The sequence below is a fragment of the Eleutherodactylus coqui genome, chromosome 13 (assembly GCF_035609145.1).
Source record: "Eleutherodactylus coqui strain aEleCoq1 chromosome 13, aEleCoq1.hap1, whole genome shotgun sequence".
Classification (NCBI taxonomy): Eukaryota; Metazoa; Chordata; class Amphibia; order Anura; family Eleutherodactylidae; genus Eleutherodactylus; species Eleutherodactylus coqui.
In genome coordinates, this window is record NC_089849.1 from 122,716,736 (window position 1) to 122,738,522 (window position 21,787).

A 21,787-nucleotide genomic window follows, 5' to 3' on the forward strand; every position below is an offset into this window, starting at 1 on the left:
TCAATCCTGTTAGGCAATAGCAATCAACAAGATTCCAATAGGTTCATCCACCCTGGTCCTCACGACATCCAATGATATGAAGAGCATGAGTGGGGATTCCGATTATATGTTGGATAGCATGCAGAAAAGTGAACAATGATCAGACAATAAAAAAAACCCAGCGCTCCAGGTGATAGACCAATCAGAAAGAGTCAAATTGAAGTACTTACTTCACAGGGGTGTTTTAGAAGAGAACACCCATAAATCCATGAAGGCAGTCAAATCCCTTGGCCATGCAACAATACACCTAGAAATATATGGGCAAAGTGTTTCAGAGCTTTTTTAAGCATACGTGTGATGTACAAATGAGAGATATATATAACAAGGACTTACATTAGGTAAAACTACACCATCCGACCAGCCCCACAGCATCCCGGCATCATTAGATGATGCAATTGGCTCATCATGTGACTCGTGTATTATTGCATGGCCACAATTTATGTTTTAGGGCCATAGCTGTCTATGTCCTCCTCTAGAATAAGTAATATATAGTATTCACAATCAGCTGCCTCGGATTCCCCGATGAATTCCTTCCTGGGAGTTATAACTTCTAAAGGGATTTGACTGCCTTCATGGATTTATGAGTATTCTCTTCTGAGACCTGCAAGTTTAGAATCATGGACAAGTTTTAAGACTTCAAGTCGAACAGAATCTGGAACGTACAGTTTGTTTTGCATCCAAAACCCCTTTTTGAAAGAGAGATCCACATCCTTACCACTGTTGGAATTTTGAAGACTCTTTTGAGTCAAAAAATACCCAGGAAATTTGGGGGGGGGCTAAAATTGTGCAGTCTGTATTAGACCCATCCTGTGATTCAGCAAGGATCCTGAACAGGGCATCAGCCTTGCCATTTCTTGAACCAGGCCGATAAGAAATGATAAAATTAAATCTGAAGGAAAACAAAGCCCAACAGGCTTGTCTTGCTGCAGTCTTTTGGTTGCGCAGATAAATTCTAGATCTTTGTGGCCAGTAAGGACTATTACAGGATGATTGGCACCTTCCAAAATATGTCTCTATTCGGAGAAGGCAACTTTAATGGCTAACAGTTCTTTATTTCCAATATCATAGTTTCTTTCAACAGGTGACTTGATAGAAGACAGAAAAGCACATGGGTGCAGTTGCATCTTATCCCTGCTTCATTGAGACAAGACCGCTCCTACAGCAGAATCAGAAGTGTCTACTTCAACAACAAAAGGTCGCTCTGGATTTGGATGAACCAATACTGGTGCAAAAGTGAAAAGAGTTTTCACAAGCATCCTGTGCCCTAAAAAAACATAAGAATGCTTTGCCTTTTTTTGTGAGCGAAGTGATTGGTAAGATGATTTTCGAGAAGTCTTCTATGAATCTTCAGTAAATTTCACAAACCCTTTAAAGCATTGAATATCCTTTAAATTTCTCGGAGTAGTCCACTCAACCACAGCTTTAATTTCACAAGGATCCGTACTCGGACCATCTGGGGAGATGATATATCCGAGAAAGTGAATTCTGATTTGTTCAAATTTTTCCAGTTTGATATAGAGATGATTCTTTTGGAGACATTCTAGGTTTAACTGGACATGCATGCGATGTTCCTGAAAGCTGTCAGAAAATATAAGCAGGTCATTGAGATAAGCCACAACAAATTGATCTAAGAGATCTCGAAACACATCATCACTGATAAGTGCGATTGGGCGGTGAATTTACAGGGTTACAATCTCTTCAGAAGAGACCTTGGGAACCAGAAAGGGGGAGGAGTATGTCTGTATGTTAAATCCTGCTTCATGCTGAGGCTATGAGAAGATATAGGTGTAGGAGATGAACACATGGAATCTTTGTGGGTAGAAATACAGAGAGGGAAAACTAAAAAAATCCTTATAGGGGTTTTCTATAGGCCACCAAAAATAAAAGAAGAAACTGAAACCTTATTAATAAGGCAAATAGAAGAGGTGTCAAACCGCAATTATGGGAGACTTTAATTGCACGGATATAATATGGGAAGATGAAACCTGTGAATCTCACAAGAGTGATAAGTTCTTGAGAACAATCAAAGATAACTACCTTACTCAACTTGTACGGGAGCCGACTACAGGGAGGGCCACTCTGGACTTATTATTAAATAGTGACCACAACTGTTTGGTCTCCTCTCGGTGGATGCAGAGAAGGCCTTCGACCGTGTTAGCTGGGACTTGCTGTACTTCTCTCTGACACACCTAGGCTTAGGGCCTCGGTTTCTGAGCTGGATTCTGGCGTTGTACCAGAACCCATTGGCGCAGATTCGGGTAAATGGCCTTCTATCAGACCCAGTATCTATTAAAAACGCTGTCCTGTATGCTATTGTTATGGAGCATTTGGCTGTTGCACTGAGAAACAACCCCGATGTGCGGGGACTGCAGGTTGGGACCCAGGTCTGTAAGACAGCTTTATATGTTGACGATCTTCTCCTGTTCATTTCTCAGCCATGCATCTCATTCCCGGCAATTTTGCAGGAGTTCTCCAAATTTGGGCAACTGAGTAACTTCAAAGTTAATCTACACAAATCAGAGGCCATGAATAGATCTCTCTCACCCGGTGAGGTAGCCCACCTAGCAGATCAATTTGATTTCCGATGGCGTTCAACCTCCATCCAATATCTAGGGGTACATATAGCGGCAGTTGTTTCCTTTCTATACCACCTTAATTATATTCCTCTGCTAGAAAAAGTGATAAAGGAGCTGAACGGATGAACAGTGACCCAAAAATTTCTGTACCTTTTCCAGACCCTACCAATTAAATTACCGGCGCATTACTTGAAGCAGATTCAACAAATGTTTCGCAGATTTGTGTGGGGAGGAAGAAATAGCCGCATTAGTTACCTGACCATGTCACGCACTAAATCCAGAGGAGGAGTAGGTCTCCCAGACCTCAAAATTTACTCGTCCGCCGCGGTCCTCACCAGACTGGTGGATTGGCATCATCATGCAGCCTCAAAGCAGTGGGTGGGTCTAGAGTCAGCTTTGATCTGGCCCCATCTTAGACTATTGCCATGGATTCCAGTGGAGGATAGACTGATAGCCTTGCCTCATACTGCAATTACCCAGAATTGCTTAGATGTGTGGGTCAGACTGACTACCAGGGTGTTACGGTATACTACCTTTGCTATGCCAGCCCGGGTGCCCTAGATTTCACCCACAACCCCTGTCCCTGCCTACTTGCCTCCATTCCTGGCTAACCCCAGGCGGGCAAGTGGGCGGCAGTCCCTACTCTCACTGGGGACCGAAAAAGGGACGCTGGTGTACCTAGATGGAAAGGGTAGAATACTGACAGAACAGACAGATGTAAATAACCAACATGAGCAATACCAAGCAGAACTTAGGCAGATGGAAAAACCTAGCGGATAATAGCTAAGTATAGCAGACAAGATGACAGAAGCATGAGACCAACCTAGGCAGACTAGCTAGCACACTGAGGGAAACCAATAACTGGCAGTGATTGCCAGTCCCTGCCCGACCTTAAAACAAAAGCCTCCGTCCAGGGGTGGAGAGAGTGAGACGGCCAACTCCCAACAGAACATAATAAAAGGGAGCTCATGCACGGCAGCTACACTCACAGGTGCATGCGCCGAAGGGTCAAAAGATTTCAATAATGACTTATGAAAAACGCTATGAACCCTCCATGTAGCTTCAAATCAAGTTCATAAGCAAGTGGATTTACTACACGAGTGATGACAAAGGGGCCCACATAACGTAGCGCCAGTTTCAAAGACGAAACCTTCAATTTGAGATTTCTAGAAGACAAATATACCTTCTGTCCCATCCTGTAAGGTTCAGATACTGACAGACTCTTCCCACTACGCAACTGCATACGAGCCCCATTGCTTCCAGTTTTTTTTTGTACTTCTTTCCATACCCTCTACAGCGCATCTGTGGCGACATCAGCTGCAGGGCAGGCAGACGGAGTAGAAATAGTTGTAAGGAAGCGAGGATGCTGACCATATACGCACAGGAATGGAGATACCCCAGTGGAAGAACAAGTGCGGTTGTTTAGTGCAAACTCTGCCAATGGCAGGAATTCTGCCCACTGATGAGCCTTTTCGCTAGCAAACAACCGTAAATATTGCACTAAATCCCGGTTCTTCCGCTCAGTCTGACAATTAGTTTGCGGGTGAAATGCTGACGAGAAGGAAAGCGACGTTCCCAGGTTTCTACAAACGGCTCGCCAAAATTGCAAAACAAACTGAACACCGCGATCAGATACAATGTTCTCGGAAACCCCATGTAGACGAATGATTTCTTTTACAAAAATCTTGGAAAAGTCTATCGAAAAAGGTAGCTTCTTTAACGCCACGAAATGTGCCATCTTTGAGAAACGGTCTACAACAACTAGGATAGTGGTGAACTTCTGAGACTCAGGTAGATCGGTGATAAAATCTACTGATAAATGTGACCACGAATGAAAAGGCATCGGTAACGGTCTCAGAGGCCCCTCCGGACGCCGACGACGACTTTTACTGCGTGCACAGACAGAGCATCCCTTAACAAAGTTGCGGTTCTCCCGAGACATGCCTGGCCACCAGTAGTGTCTAGTACAAAGATCCAGAGTCCCCTGAGCCCCGGATGGCCTGCGAGAACAGATGGGTGAGACTCTTCAATGACTCTGAGACGCAAGGTCTCTGGCACAAACCATCTGCCCTCCGGCACCCCCGAGGGAGCATCCTGCTAACAATCCTGTAGATGAGGAACGAGATCAGATTCTACAGCTGCCACCACCACCCCAGGTGCCAAGATATTCTCGGGAGCCACTGTCTCACTTTCCGGCGAACCAAAACTCAGTGAGAGGGCATCTGCCTTCATGTTCTTCTCCCCTGGAATATATGTAACAACAAGGTTAAACCTGGTTAAAAAACCACATCCACCTGGCCTGACGAGCCGTGAGTCTCTTAGCATTGGCGAGATATACCAAGTTTTTATGATCAGTATACACGGTAATGGGATGCCTTACCCCCTCAAGATGGTGGTACCACTCTCTTCTAGAGACCACTTAATTGCCAATAACTCACGATTACCCACATCGTTACGTTCCGCCAAACTGAACTTCCATGAGAAGAATGCACATGGACTTTACCCAGGTCTCCCGCTGACTTTCTGAGACAATACAGCCCCCGCCCCCACCTCAGACGCATCGACCTCAATGAAGAACGGTCGCTGCGCGGCAGGCTGTAATAGCATCGGGGCAGCAGTAAACACCCTTTTAAGACGACTGAAAGCCTCATAGCCTCAGGCAACCATCTTACCAAGTCAGCACCCTTCTCTGTAAGATCGGTCAGGGGTTAAGCAATAACAGAATAATTCTTAATAATTCTACGGTAGAAATTTGCAAAACCAAAAAACCGCTGGAGAGCTTTCAGGTTATCTGGTCTGACCCATTGGAAGATTGCTGCCACTTTATCAGACTCCGTTTGAAGCTCCGTGGGTGAAATCACATAACCAAGGAAAGACACTTGTTTAGTACCAAAAATGCATTTCTCCAACTTGACAAAAAGTTGGTACTCACGCAAACGGGTCAGAACCAGCCTCTGGTGCCGCACATGTGAATCCCAGTCTGGGGAGTACACCAGAATGTCATCGAGATATATGACCAAAAACATCCTCAGGAAGTCGTGGAAGAACGCGTTCATAAATCCCTGGAACACAGCAGGGGCATTACAAAGTCAGAAGGGCATGACTAGACATTCAAAATGTCCGAATGAGGTGTTGAATGTGGTCTTCCACTCATATCTCTTTCAGATGCAAATTAAATTGTAAGCCCCCCTTAAGTCCAATTTGGAAAACCAGTGGGCCCACACCACCTGGTTCAATAAATCAGGAATCGTGGTTCTTCACGGTAATTTTATTCAAAGCCCAATAATCCACACAAGGCCTCAATGTCCAATCCTTCTTCTCTACAAAGAAGAGACCTGCCCCGGCAGGGGACCTGTACGGCCTGATATGTCATTTGGCCAGAGACTCCGAAATATAGGACTTAAGGGCTTCGTGCTCACGCCCAGACAAATTATAAATGGCTCCCCTAGGGATGGGACTGTCGGGGATCAAATCAATACCACAGTCCCACTCCCTATGGGAGGCAAAGTCTCAGATAGTTTCTTGGAAAATACATCATGAAAATCAGACAAATACTCAGGAATATGTATGGTATCTGCTGAACACATGGATATAGTAGCTAAGTAACTATGACAGAACAACCCCCCATGTGTCAATTCCCGAGTGGATCAATCAAATCGGGGATTGTGCAGTGCCGACCAGGGCATACCAAGCACTACATCAACAGACATCCTTACCATTATCAAGAATGACAGATTCTCAGAATGGAGAACACCCACAGTGAACTGTAGAATGGGAGTCCTCCATTGTACAAGCCCTGCAGACAGAGGGGTAGAATTAATACTAGTGAAGCGTATGGGAATCTTTAACGCCGAGAATTCAGTCATCAGAGGTCTGACAAAACTTAAACTAATCAAATTGGCGGCAGCCCCCGAATCAGTAAAAGCTTGACCGGACCAAGTGAAATTCCGGAAGCCAATCTGACAAGGCACTAACAACTCAGGGAGTACCTGTGATCATAGGCTATCCTCCTAAAAATCGCCTAGCATCTGAAGTTTTCCGCCGGTTCAGACTGATGTTGTAGATGCTTCTGAGGACAGGTCGCTACACGATGTCCGGCTTTACCACAATAGAGGCAGAGGCGATGAGTCATCCAGAACCGCCGCCGTTCCCTTAGGTGATCCACTTCCATAGGCTCGGCGCCAGAAGTTGGCATGGGAGAAGTGGGAGCGGGTCTGCCGGATTCCCTAGCCTTACGGGCCTGATGTTCATCTTTTCTAGATCTCCGCCTCCTGTCAGCTTTGACCGCCAATTCCATCGCATCATTGAGTGTCACGGGAGCGGGATGAGAAATGAGTAGATCCTTGACCGCGTCAGAAAGACCCAACAAAAACACATCTTTAGGGGCGCTATCGTTCCAAGAAGTTTCACCTGCATACAGTCTAAATTTAGAGCAATAGTCCTCTACCCACTGCTGCCCCTGACGTAGAGACATGAGATGGGATACCGCCAACCCCACATGGTCCGGCTCATCAAAAATACCTCCAAGTTCCCGAAAAAACAAGTCAACTGACTGCAGGCAAGCCGAACTCTCGAGTAAGGAGTAGGCCCATGTCTGGGGCGGACCCTGAAGCAAGGACATAATCAACCCAACTTTCTGGGATTCTGAGCCAGAGGAGTGGGGCCGCATCCGAAAATACAATCTACATGCCTGCTGAAAAACAAAAAACTTGCTCCTCTCCCCTGAAAATACCTCAGGAAGCCAACACTTGGACTCGAATAGAAGGAGCGGTAGAAACATGCACTAACTCCCGCTGCTCCTGGGCCACCATACGACCGGACAGGCCTTGGATCACGACCACTAAATCCTGCAACTGACTTGCAAGGGTACTCCTGGCCTCCATAGGAGAGCAATTTTAAGGGCCAGTTATTATGTTACGGTATACTACCCTTGATACGCCAGCCCGGGTGCCCTAGATCTCACCCACAACCCCTGTGCCTACCTACTTGCCTCCACTCCTGGCTAACCCCAGGCGGGCAACTGGGCGGCGATCCCTACTCTCAGTAGGGACCGAAGTATCTCCAGTTGTCTTCATTCTGGAGGACCCGTTTGGGGTCGTGCATTTTCAGGAATTCCCCTGAACCCATTGAGGAATTATTTTTGCGAGCTGGTCTCCCAGCTCGGGTCCTTTCTAAGATATATAGAATGATTCTGGAAAGGCTCGTGCAGGGTATGTTGGGGGTTGGGAGAGGGATCTGGCCTTGGAGTTGCAGGACTCTGATTGGGAGCGGGCCTTCACATTTACACACAAGTTACCTTTGGCCTGCGTGGCACAGGAAAAAAAATTTAAGCTTCTTTCCAGGTGGTACAGATGCCCTGTTCTGATCCACCGCATATTTCCATCAGTTCCAGAGGAGTGTTGGAGGTGTGGGTCCGAAATTGGTATCATGCTGCATATCTGGTGGGATTGCCCACTCATCCAACCTTTTTGGAAGAGAGTATTTGAGCTGTATGAGGGAGTGTCGCACGGCACGGTGGAGGCCACCCCACAACTGGCGTTGCTGTCTATCATTCCTGGCCCTTTCGCTGCTATTAAAAAAGGTTTCTTGAGGGATTTCCTTACCGCGGCCAGAGCCGTGATCCCGTGTCACTGGCAAAGCAACATCGCTCCCACAACCCTGGAATTTTTTCAGGAGTTGAACCAACTCATGTACATGGAGGAGCTGGGTGATGAGGATACAGAGGGGCTCTGCTTGAATGGGTGCACATGGGTACTGTGGAACACATACCGGGATTCATCCGAGTTTCAGCATACTATGGGGTGGTGAGTGGATCAGCTTTTGAGGGGACCTGTGGGGAGGGGTGGATTGGATCAGCGATTTAGATGGGACGAAGGAAGGAGAGAGATGGCTGCAAACGGGTTATGTCAGAGGGGTCTACCTCCTTCTTTACGAAGTATGCCTACTTTCCTTTTCTGCTAGGAAAAGGGGTTTGCAGATGACGTCAATCTGAATTGGCTCAGGTACGGTTTTGGTTCTTTGCTGGAGGTTAAATGCTGGTTGACTGAAAGAATAGGCAGGATGGTTCCCAAAAACGTGCACCTTCTCTTTTCTTTGTTCTTTGAGTCTCTGATCAATTTGAATATATAATCGAATTATCACAGTTTGGAGGACTTTATCACATGTGCTGCAGCTTAGCCCAATTCCTCCCATTCTGTAAGTGCTTTAAGTGAAAAATCACATACAGAATGACAGGTATTGCGTAGAGATGAGCGAGCACCAAAATGCTCGGGTGCTCGTTACTCGGGACGAAATTTTCGCGATGCTCGAGGGTTCGTTTCGAGTAACGAACCCCATTGAAGTCAATGGGCGACTCGAGCATTTTTGTATATCGCCGATGCTCGCTAAGGTTTTCATTTGTGAAAATCTGGGCAATTCAAGAAAGTGATGGGAACGACACAGCAACGGATAGGGCAGGCGAAGGGCTACATGTTGGGCTGCATCTCAAGTTCCCAGGTCCCACTATTAAGCCACAATAGCGGCAAGAGTGCCCCCCCCCCTCCCAACAACTTTTACTTCTGAAAAGCCCTCATTAGCAATGCATACCTTAGCTAAGCACCACACTACCTCCAACAAAGCACAATCACTGCCTGCATGACACTCCGCTGCCACTTCTCCTGGGTTACATGCTGCCCAACACCCCCCCCCCCACGACGCAGTGTCTACAGCGCACACCAAAGTGTCCCTGCGCAGCCTTCAGCTGCACTCATGCCACACCACCCTCATGTCTATTTATAAGTGCGTCTGCCATGAGGAGGAACCGCAGGCACACACTGCAGAGGGTTGGCACGGCTAGGCAACGACCCTCTTTAAAAGGGGCGGGGCGATAGCCCACACACTATGTGCCACACACTATTCATTCTGTCAAGGTGTCTGCATGCCCCAGTCAGACTGCGTTTTTTTATAAATAGTCACAGGCAGGTACAACTTCGCAATGGGAATTCCGTGTGCACCCACAGCATGGGTGGCTCCCTGGAACCCACCGGCTGTACATAAATATATCCCATTGCAGTGCCCAGCACAGCTGATGTAACGTTAGCTTTAATGCAGGTGGGCAAAAAATTAATTGGATTACACTGTAAGCGAGGGCCCCAAAAAATTGGTGTACCAACAGTACTAATGTACGTCAGAAAAATTGCCCATGCCCAACCAAGAGGGCTGGTGAAACCAATTAATCGCTTTGGTTAATGTGGCTTAATTTGTAACTAGGCCTGGAGGCAGCCCAGTTAAAATAAAATTGGTTCAGGTGCAAGTTTCAACGCTTTAATGAGCATTGAAACGTATAAAAATTGTTTACAAAAGTTATATGACTGAGCCTTGTGGGCCTAAGAAAAATTGCCCGTTCGGCGTGATTACGTCAGGTTTCAGGAGGAGGAGCACGAGGAGGAGGAGGAATATTATACACAGATTGATGAAGCAAAAAGGTCCACGTTTTTGATGGTGATAGAGAACAATGCTTCCATCCGCGGGTGCAGCCTACGTTTTGTTTAGGTATCGCTGCTGTCCGCTGGTGGAGAAGAGAAGTCTGGGGAAATCCAGGCTTTGTTCATCTTGATGAGTGTAAGCCTGTGGGCACTGTCGGTTGACAGGCGGGTACGCTTAAGACGCTAGCCGCAGGACAAGCAAGCACCTCCAGGGCATACAGCGCGAGTTCAGGCCACGTGTCCAGCTTCGACACCCAGTAGTTGCAGGGGGCAGAGGCGTCACGGAGGACGGTCGTGCGATCGGCTACGTACTCCCTCACCATCCTTTTACAGTGCTCCCGCCGACTCAGCCTTCACTGGGGAGCGGTGACACAGTCTTGCTGGGGAGCCAGAAAGCTGTCAAAGGCCTTAGAGAGTGTTCCCCTGCCTGTTCTGTACATGCTGCCTGATCTCTGCGCCTCCCCTGCTACCTGGCCCTCGGAACTGCGCCTTCGGCCACTAGCGCTGTCGGATGGGAATTTTACCATCAGTTTGTCCGCCAGGGTCCTGTGGTATAGCATCACTCTCGAACCCCTTTCCTCTTCGGGTATGAGAGTGGAAAGGTTCTCCTTATACCGTGGGTCGAGCAGTGTGTACACCCAGTAATCCGTAGTGGCCAGAATGCGTGTAACGCGAGGGTCACGAGAAAGGCATCCTAACATAAAGTCAGCCATGTGTGCCAGGGTACCTGTACGCAACACATGGCTGTCCTCACTAGGAAGATCACTTTCAGGATCCTCCTCCTCCTCAGGCCATACACGCTGAAAGGATGACAGGCAAGCAGCATGGGTACCCTCAGCAGTGGGCCAAGCTGTCTCTTCCCCCTCCTCCTCATCCTCCATATGCTCCTCCTCCTCCTCAACGTGCTGAGATATCGACAGGAGGATGCTCTGACTATCCAGCGACATACTGTCTTCCCCGCCTCTGTTTCCGAGCACAAAGCGTCTGCCTTTATGCTTTGCAGGGAACTTCTCAAGAGGCATAGCAGAGGAATGGTGACGCTAATGATTGCAGCATTGCCGCTCACCATCTGGGTAGACTCTTCAAAGTTTCCAAGGACCTGGCAGATGTCTGCCAACCAGGCCCACTCTTCTGTAAAGAATTGAGGAGGCTGACTCCCACTGCGCTGCCCATGTTGGAGTTGGTATTCCACTATAGCTCTACGCTGCTCATAGAGCCTGGCCAACATGTGGAGCGTAGAGTTCCACCGTGTGGGCACGTCGCACAGCAGTCGGTGCACTGGCAGATGAAACCGATGTTGCAGGGTGGCAGCGTCCTTGTGGGACTTACGGAAATGTGCGCAGAGCCGGCGCACCTTTCCAAGCAGGTCTGACAAGCGTGGGTAGCTTTTCAGAAAGCGCTGAACCACCAAATTAAAGACGTGGGCCAGGCATGGCACGTGCGTGAGGCTGCCGAGCTGCAGAGCCGCCACCAGGTTACGGCCGTTGTCACACACGACCATGGAGGCTCAGCGGCGCAAGCCAGCGGTCGGTCTGCTCTGTCAGACCCTGCAGCAGTTCGTGGGCCGTGTGCCTCTTCTCTCCTAAACTGAGTAGTTTCAGCACGGCCTGCTGACACTTGCCCACCGCTGTGCTGCCACGACGCGCAACACTGACTGCTGGCGACGTGCTGCTGCTGACACATCTTGATTGCGAGACAGAGGTTGCGTAGGAGGAGGAGGAGGAGGAGGAGGGTGGTTGAGTGGAGGAAGCATACACCACCGCAGATACCACCACCGAGCTGGGGCCCGCAATTCTGGGGGTGGGTAGGACGTGAGCGGTCCCAGGCTCTGACTCTGTCCCAGCCTCCACTAAATTCACCCAATGTGCCGTCAGGGAGATATAGTGGCCCTGCCCGCCTGTGCTTGTCCACGTGTCCGTTGTTAAGTGGACCTTGCCAGTAACCGCGTTGGTGAGGGCGCGTACAATGTTGCGGGAGACGTTGTCGTGCAGGGCTGGAACGGCACATCGGGAAAAGTAGTGGCGACTGGGAACTGAGTAGCGCGGGGCCGCCGCCGCCATCATACCTTTGAAAGCCTCCGTTTCCACAACCCTATATGGCAGCATCTCCAGGCTGGGGCCCCAGAACAGTTCCTGGGAGTCTGCCTGCTCCTAGGAATGTGTCATTGTAATGGAGTGAGGAGGCTGGGAGGAAGGAGGAGCAGCAGCCAGAGGATTCAGAGTTGCAGCAGTGGACAGCGCAGAATTCTGGGTGGTCGATAGATTGCTGGATGCACTCTCTGCCATCCACGACAGGACCTGCTGACACTGCTCATTTTCTAATGAAGGTCTACCGCGTGGACCCATTAATTGTGAGATGAATGTGGGGACGCCAGAAACGTGCCTCTCTCCTAATCCCGCAACAGTCGGCTGCGATACACCTGGATCAGGAGCTCGGCCTGTGCCCACACCCTGACTTGGGCCTCCGCGTCCTCGCCCGTGTCCACGTCCTCTAGGCCAACCCCTACCCATCAGCATGCTGTATTACCAGTAGTGCAGAAACAGAACGCTGTAATTAAATGTGCAGCTTATTGGCCTGTGGTTGGAGGCTGACTTCCCTTACGGAACGCACAGCAGAGCCAGGAAACAATTCTGCGCACGCCTGTAGTGAGACGTAGGTGCGTATGACTGAGCTAGTGGAATTCACAGCGCAGAAGCAGTCAAGTGGCCAAAGGCCAGTAGTAGGCCTTAAGTATTTTGCTTCTATTTTTTTCAAATGCTGAGCTGATACAGCAGACAGATACTGTAGGCAGCGTATAATATTATGTATACTCTTTCCCTCTGGCGGGATGACGGCGATCATGTAACAGAGACAGCAGATCCAGGAAACAATTTTGCACAAGCCTGCTGTAACACTTAGCTGCATATTAATTAGGACTACTACCCCCAGCAGATAGATACTGTAGGCAGCGTATAATATTATGTACACTCTTTCCCTCTGGCGGGATGACGGCGATCATGTAACAGAGAGTATCAAGCTCGTCCGAGCTTGATACTCGTTCGAGTATTAGCGTGTTCGAGATGCTCGTTACTTGAGACGAGTAGCAAGCGATGTTCGAGTTACTTTCACTTTCATCTCTGAGACGTTAGCGGGCTTTTCTGGCCAATAGAAAGACAGGGAAGGCATTACAACTTCCCCCTGCGACGTTCAAGCCCTATACCACCCCCCTGCAGTGAGTGGCTGGCGAGATCAGGTGTCACCCAAATATATAAATCGGCCCCTCCCGCGGCTCGCCACAGATGCATTCTGACAGAGATCAGGGAAAGTGCTGCTGGTGCCGGAGCTGCTATAGGGAGAGCGTTAGGAGTTATTTTAGGCTTCAAGAACCCCAACGATCCTTCTTAGGGCCACATCTGACCGTGTGCAGTACTGTTGAGGCTGCTTTTAGCAGTGTTGCACAATTTTTTTTTTGTATATCGGGCGTGCAGAGCATTGCGTCCGCAGTCTGCAGTCATTGTACAGAGTATAGGGCCAGTACTGGTGAGGCAGGGAAAGAGATATTCAGGCTATATAGGCAGTGGGCTTTTTCCAAAAAATTCGGGAAAAATACTATATTTGGGCTGCCTGTGACCGTCTTCAGTTTACTGCGTGTCTGCTGGGGGTAGTAGTCCTAATTAATACGCAGCTAAGCGTTACAGCAGGCTTGCGCAAAATTGTTTCCTGGATCTGCTGTCTCTGTTACATCAGCGCTGTCATCCCGCCAGAGGGAAAGAGTATACATAATATTATACGCTGCCTACAGTATCTATCTGCTGGGGGTAGTAGTCCTAATTAATATGCAGCTAAGCGTTACAGCAGGCTTGCGCAAAATTGTTTCCTGGATCTGCTGTCTGTTACATGATCGCCGTCATCCCGCCAGAGGGAAAGAGTATACATAATATTATACGCTGCCTACAGTATCTATCTGCTGGGGGTAGTAGTCCTAATTAATACGCAGCTAAGCGTTACAGCAGGCTTGCGCAAAATTGTTTCCTGGATCTGCTGTCTCTGTTACATCAGCGCTGTCATCCCGCCAGAGGGAAAGAGTATACATAATATTATACGCTGCCTACAGTATCTATCTGCTGGGGGTAGTAGTCCTAATTAATACGCAGCTAAGCGTTACAGCAGGCTTGCGCAAAATTGTTTCCTGGATCTGCTGTCTCTGTTACATCAGCGCTGTCATCCCGCCAGAGGGAAAGAGTATACATAATATTATACGCTGCCTACAGTATCTATCTGCTGGGGGTAGTAGTCCTAATTAATACGCAGCTAAGCGTTACAGCAGGCTTGTGCAAAATTGTTTCCTGGATCTGCTGTCTCTGTTACATGATCGCCGTCATCCCGCCAGAGGGAAAGAGTATACATAATATTATACGCTGCCTACAGTATCTGTCTGCTGTATCAGCTCAGCATTTTAAAAAAATAGAAGCAAAATACTTAAGGCCTACTACTGGCCTTTGGCCACTTGACTGCTTCTGCGCTGTGAATTCCACTAGCTCAGTCATACGCACCTACGTCTCACTACAGGCGTGCGCAAAATTCTTTCCTGGCTCTGCTGTGCGTTCCGTAAGGGAAGTCAGCCTCCAACCACAGGCCAATTAGCGGCACATTTAATTACAGCGTTCTGTTTCTGCACTACTGGTAATACAGCATGCTGAGGGGTAGGGGTAGGCCTAGAGGACGTGGATGCGGGCGAGGACGCGGAGGCCCAAGTCAGGGTGTGGGCACAGGCCGAGCTCCTGATCCAGGTGTATCGCAGCCGACTGCTGCGGGATTAGGAGAGAGGCACGTTTCTGGCGTCCCCACATTCATCTCACAATGAATGGGTCCACGCGGTAAACCTTTATTAGAAAATGAGCAGTGTGAGCAGGTCCTGTCGTGGATGGCAGAAAGTGCTTCCAGCAACCTATCGTCCACCCAGAGTTTGTGCGCCGTCCACTGCTGCAACTCAGAATCCTCTGGCTGCTGCTCCTCCTTCCTCCCAGCCTCCTCACTCTATTACAATGACACATTCTGAGGAGCAGGCAGACTCCCAGGAACTGTTCTCGGGCCCCTGCCAAGATTGGGCAGCAATGGTTCCTCTCCCACCGGAGGAGTTTGTCTTGACTGATGCCCAACCTTTGGAAAGTTCCCGGGGTCCGGGGGATGAGGCTGGGGACTTCCAGCAACTGTCTCAAGAGCTTTCAGTGGGTGAGGAGGACGATGACGATGAGACACAGTTGTCTATCACTCAGGTAGTAGTAATTGGAGTAAGTTCGAGGGAGGAGTGCACAGAGGATTCGGAGGAAGAGCAGCAGGACAATGAGGTGACTGACCCCACCTGGTTTGCTACGCCTACTGAGGACAGGTCTTCAGAGGGGGAGGCAAGTGCAGCAGCAGGGCAGGTTGGAAGAGGCAGTGAGGTGGCCAGGGGTAGAGGCAAGGCCAGAACGAATAATCCACCAACTGTTTCCCAAAGTGCCCCCTCGCGCCATGCCACCCTGCAGAGGCCGAGGTGCTCAAAGGTCTGGCAGTTTTTCACTGAGAGTGCAGACGACCGACGAACAGTGGTGTGCAACCTTTGTCGCGCCAAGATCAGCCGGGGAGCCACCACCACCAGCATGCGCAGACATATGATGGCCAAGCACCCCACAAGGTGGGACGAAGGTCGTTCAACGTCTACGGTTTGCACCGCTGCCTCTCCCCCTGTGCCCCAACCTGCCACTGAGATCCAACCCCCCTCTCAGGACACAGGCACTACCGTCTCCTGGCCTGCACCCACACCCTCACCTCCGCTGTGCTCGGCCCCATCCACCAAGGTCTCTCAGTGCACCGTCCAGCAGTCGCTAGCGCAAGTGTTGGAGCGCAAGTATGCCGCCACGCACCCGCACGCTCAAGCGTTAAACGTGCACATAGCCAAATTTATCAGCCTGGAGATGCTGCCGTATAGGGTTGTGGAAACGGAGGCTTTCAAAGGTATGATGGCGGCGGCGGCCCCGCGCTACTCAGTTCCCAGTCGGCACTACTTTTCCCGATGTGCCGTCCCAGCCCTGCACGACCATGTCTCCCGCAACATTGTACGCGCCCTCACCAACGCGGTTACTGGCAAGGTCCACTTAACAACGGACACGTGGACAAGCACAGGCGGGCAGGGCCACTATATCTCCCTGACGGCACATTGGGTGAATTTAGTGGAGGCTGGGACAGAGTCAGAGCCTGGAACCGCTCACGTCCTACCCACCCCCAGAATTGCGGGCCCCAGCTCGGTGGTGGTATCTGTGGCGGTGTATGCTTCCTCCACTCAACCACCCTCCTCCTCCTACGCAACCTCTGTCTCGCAATCAAGATGTGTCAGCAGCAGCACGTCGACAGCAGTCGGTGTCACGCGTCGTGGCAGCACAGCGGTGGGCAAGCGTCAGCAGGCCGTGCTGAAACTACTCAGCTTAGGAGATAAGAGGCACACGGCCCACGAACTGCTGCAGGGTCTGACAGAGCAGACCGACCGCTGGCTTGCGCCGCTGAGCCTCCAACTGGGCATGGTCGTGTGTGACAACGGCCGTAACCTGATGGCGGCTCTGCAGCTCGGCAGCCTCACGCACGTGCCATGCCTGGCCCACGTCTTTAATTTGGTGGTTCAGCGCTTTCTGAAAAGCTACCCACGCTTGTCAGACCTGCTTGGAAAGGTGCGCCGGCTCTGCGCACATTTCCGTAAGTCCCACACGGACGCTGCCACCCTGCGCACCCTGCAACATCGGTTTCATCTGCCAGTGCACCGACTGCTGTGCGACGTGCCCACACGGTGGAACTCTACGCTCCACATGTTGGCCAGGCTCTATGAGCAGCGTAGAGCTATAGTGGAATACCAGCTCCAACATGGGCGGCGCAGTGGGAGTCAGCCTCCTCAATTCTTTACAGAAGAGTGGGCCTGGTTGGCAGACATCTGCCAGGTCCTTGGAAACTTTGAGGAGTCTACCCAGATGGTGAGCGGCGATGCTGCAATCATTAGCGTCACCATTCCTCTGCTATGCCTCTTGAGAAGTTCCCTGCAAAGCATAAAGGCAGACGCTTTGCGCTGGGAAACAGAGGCGGGGGAAGACAGTATGTCGCTGGATAGTCAGAGCACCCTCCTGTCTATATCTCAGCGCGTTGAGGAGGAGGAGGAGCATGAGAAGGATGAGGAGGAGGGGGAAGAGACAGCTTGGCCCACTGCTGAGGGTACCCATGCTGCTTGCCTGTCATCCTTTCAGCGTGTATGGCCTGAGGAGGAGGAGGAGGATCCTGAAAGTGATCTTCCTAGTGAGGACAGCCATGTGTTGCGTACAGGTACCCTGGCACACATGGCTGACTCCATGTTAGGATGCCTTTCTCGTGGCCCTCGCGTTACACGCATTCTGGCCACTACGGATTACTGGGTGTACACACTGCTTGACCCACGGAATAAGGAGAACCTTTCCACTCTCATACCCGAAGAGGAAAGGGGTTCGAGAGTGATGCTATACCACAGGACCCTGACGGACAAACTGATGGTAAAATTCCCATCCGACAGCGCTAGTGGCCAAAGGCGCAGTTCCGAGGGCCAGGTAGCAGGGGAGGCGCAGAGATCAGGCAGCATGTACAGCACAGGCAGGGGAACACTCTCTAAGGCCTTTGACAGCTTTCTGGCTCCCCAGCAAGACTGTGTCACCGCTCCCCAGTCAAGGCTGAGTCGGCGGGAGCACTGTAAAAGGATGGTGAGGGAGTACGTAGCCGATCGCACGACCGTCCTCCATGACGCCTCTGCTCCCTACAACTACTGGGTGTCGAAGCTGGACACGTGGCCTGAACTCGCGCTGTATGCCCTGGGGGTGCTTGCTTGTCCTGCGGCTAGCGTCTTGTCAGAGAGGGTGTTTAGTGCGGCTGGGGGAATCATCACAGATAAGCGTACCCGCCTGTCAACCGACAGTGCCGACAGGCTAACACTCATCAAGATGAACAAAGCCTGGATTTCCCCAGACTTCTCCACCAGCGGACAGCAGCGATACCTAAACAATACGTAGGCTGCACCCGCGGATGGAAGCATTGTTCTCTATCACCATCAAAAACGTGGACCTTTTAGCTTCATCAATCTGTGTATAATATTCATCCTCCTCCTCCTGCTCCTCCTCCTCCTGCTCCTCCTCCTGAAACCTGACGTAATCACGCCGAACGGGCAATTTTTCTTAGGCCCACAAGGCTCAGTCATATAATTTTTGTAAACAATTTTTATACATTTCAATGCTCATTAAAGCGTTGAAACTTTCACCTGAACCAATTTTATTTTAAGTGGGCTGCCTCCAGGCCTAGTTACAAATTAAGCCACATTAACCAAAGCGATTAATTGGTTTCACCTGCCCTCTTGGTTGGGCATGGGCAATTTTTCTGAACATTAGTACATTAGTACTGTTGGTACACCAATTTTTTGGGGCCCTCGCCTACAGTGTAATCCAATTAATTTTTGCCCACCTGCATTAAAGCTGACGTTAGCTCTGCTGTGATGGGCACTGCAATGGGATATATTTATGTACAGCTGGTGGGTTCCAGGGAGCCACCCATGCTGTGGGTGCACACGGAATTCCCATTGCGGAGGTGTACCTGCCTGTGACTATTTATAAAAAACCGCGGTCTGACTGGGGCATGCAGACACCTTGACAGAACGAATAGTGTGTGGCACATGGGTTCCCCATTGCTATGCCCACGTGTGCAGCTCCTGATGGCGGTGGCACAGGATTATATTTCTCATTGCTTCTGTACAGCATTGTGGGCTATCGCCCCGCCCCTTTTAAAGAGGGTCGCTGCCTAGCCGTGCCAACCCTCTGCAGTGTGTGCCTGCGGTTCCTCCTCATGGCAGACGTACTTATAAATAGACATGAGGGTGGTGTGGCATGAGTGCAGCTGAAGGCTGCGCAGGGACACTTTGGTGTGCGCTGTGGACACTGCGTCGTGCGGGGGGGGGGGGGGGTGTTGGGCAGCATGTAACCCAGGAGAAGTGGCAGCGGAGTGTCATGCAGGCAGTGATTGTGCTTTGTTGGAGGTAGTGTGGTGCTTAGCTAAGGTATGCCTTGCTAATGAGGGCTTTTCAGAAGTAAAAGTTGTTGGGAGGGGGGGGGGGCACTCTTGCCGCTATTGTGGCTTAATAGTGGGACCTGGGAACTTGAGATGCAGCCCAACATGTAGTCCCTCGCCTGCCCTATCCGTTGCTGTGTCGTTCCCATCACTTTCTTGAATTGCCCAGATTTTCACAAATGAAAACCTTAGCGAGCATCGGCGATATACAAAAATGCTCGAGTCGCCCATTGACTTCAATGGCGTTCGTTACTCGAAACAAACCCTCAAGCATCGCGAATATTTCGTCCCGAGTAACGAGCACCCGAGCATTTTGGTGCTCGCTCATCTCTAATCATAGACTGAACAGGAGTCAACAATGTAATGCAGCAGCCAAAAAGGCAAACCCAATTCAGGGATGTATTAAGAGAAGCATAGAGTCTAAATCACATGAGGTAATTATCCCCCTCTACTCTTCCTTAGTCAGACCTCATCTGGAATACTGTGTCCAGTTCTGGGCACCCCACTTTAAAAAAGACATAGACGGGAGCCAACTGATGGTGGAGCAAGCCGTGCCTTGAGAGAGCTCCCGCGGCAACGGCCAAAAATAATAGCTTACCGGCACTAAAAGCGCAGCAGACGGGCTGAATGGGGCGCAGGAGAGCACAAAGCACGCCGGGGCACCCGTCGGGACGTGATAGAGGCGGCCTGGAACACTTCTTGCGCCCGCAAAGAGAGGCGTCTGCCCGCATCGGAGGATCAAAGATGGCGCCGGCGGAGGAGGAGAGCGGGATGAGCGGCGGCGCTGCAGGAGCGAGAGGTCCGGCGGGGGCGACCTGGGAAACGAGCCCCGAGGAAAGCGTCGGCCAGGAGACGGAGGGGCCAGACATGGAGAGGCACTCACCGCCTGTGAAGTCCCAGAGGGAGCAGAGGAGAGAGACCAGCGGTGAGCTCCAGAGACAGTCTCATGCAGGTCAGAACGTGCACCCCCACACAGCAGCCCCTGATCAGGTCCCCTGTACAAACAGCCCAGGCAGCCAGAGGGAAGATAGGGGAGAGTCAAGCAGCCCTGCAGGCACCCCACCGAGACACTCACAAGTCCCAAGGCACAGCACCATCCCCCAGCGCAGCCCCACTGAATGCAGTGAAACAGGAGAAGAGTGGGACTGGAGAGCCCATTTACGCTCCCTCCCTACTAAAGGAGATCTGGATGGCGCTTTACTCAAGTTGGAGGCGTCCCATAAGAGAGACATTTCAGCTTTACAGAAGGATATAGTCCACGTGGGTCAGCGCCTGACAGAAGTAGAAGATCTCCAAGACAAAATTCTTGATACTGCCGAGTCCCACAGGAAAGCCATTCAAACGCAGGCAGCTCAGATTGAAGAGCTATTTGCGCACATGGATGATTTAGAGAACCGGCACAGGAGGAACAACGTGCGCATAAGAGGCCTAAGCGAAAAAGTAGAAAGCGCGCAATTAGAGGCGTGGGCCCAGAAATTTTTTAATGACATTTTGCAGAGACCGGCGGATAAGTTTATCGAAATAGACAGGATCCACCGCACACTGGGTCCGAGATCCCTGGACCCGGGGAGACCGCGCGACGTCCTGTGTAGGATTAATTTCTACCAGGAAAAGGATATGATCGTGCGTAAAGCCAGGGAGGCAGGGGAGCTGACCTTCCAAGGATCCCCTATCCTCCTTCTTCAGGACTTGTCACGCAGGACATTGCAACTCAGAAGAGCTCTGAAACCGCTGTTGTCAGCTCTGAGGGAGAAGGAGATCCAGTACCAGTGGGGGTACCCATTCCAATTGCTGGCGCGGAAGGGAAATAAAAGGGCCTCCTTCAGATCCCTGGGGGACCTGCCGGGATTCTTAGGTGCCTTCGGACTCCCAATGATAGCGCTCCCGGACTGGCCCCGCCAGGAGGGGGCGCTGGCTCCTGCCTTACGCTCCCCTTGGCAGAAAGTCGGGGCTAACGAAAAGCTCTGATTAATCTGCTTTATTACAACCTAATGCATCGCTATCCTGTCTGCTAGGGTTCTTCTTTGCTTTTTGTTACAGGTTCCACCGTGGCAAGAATCCCTCGTCTAAAATTCGTTCTGTTTCATGCCGGTAATGCTTTAATGTTTTCACAATTTTCACATTGTTTCCAGTTGGCCAGAGCCGCTAGAGAGAGCGGCTTCACGGTCGGTTCCCCCGCGCCCTCATAGGGGCAATAGCCTACGCGCTATTCTGAAATGCTATTTTGCATTCCATACTTGTTAAGTTTGAGAGGTATTAAACCTCACGTTTTGTTGGTCTTCCCCCCCCCCTTCCCCCTCCCCCTCCCCCTCCTTCCCCCCTCCCCCTGGGGTGTGGGTCCCGGGATATAACAAGCTCTTGATTGATCCCCCCACAGATGGCTAATGTGACCATGTGCACCTATAACGTAAAGGGGTTTAACACCCCAGAAAAGCGTAACCAAATCCTCTATCACTTACACAGGAAGGGGATCATGGTCGCCATGCTGCAGGAAACCCACATCAGGGTAGATGGCGTTCCGCGCCTCCCCTCTAGATACTATACCACGTGGTTCCACAGCCCTCACCCCACGAAGAAGGCAGGTGGGGTCTCGTTGGCGCTCCATAAGTCTCTCCAGCACATTGTTCT

General features: G+C 50.6%; 1 protein-coding gene and 1 long non-coding RNA gene across 3 annotated transcripts in view; one reads left to right on the forward strand and one right to left on the reverse strand.

The window, feature by feature from the left end:
* Nucleotides 1–21,787, forward strand: part of LOC136588076 (zinc finger protein 84-like) — a 130,682-nt gene that overhangs the window by 46,724 nt on the left and 62,171 nt on the right. The gene's annotated exons all lie outside the window — the stretch shown is intronic.
* On the reverse strand, nt 8–19,788 carry LOC136588138 (uncharacterized). The gene is made up of 3 exons (XR_010787543.1): nt 19,758–19,788; nt 210–286; nt 8–58 (listed from the first exon to the last, which is right to left on the reverse strand). It is a non-coding gene; the product is annotated as an uncharacterized lncRNA (long non-coding RNA).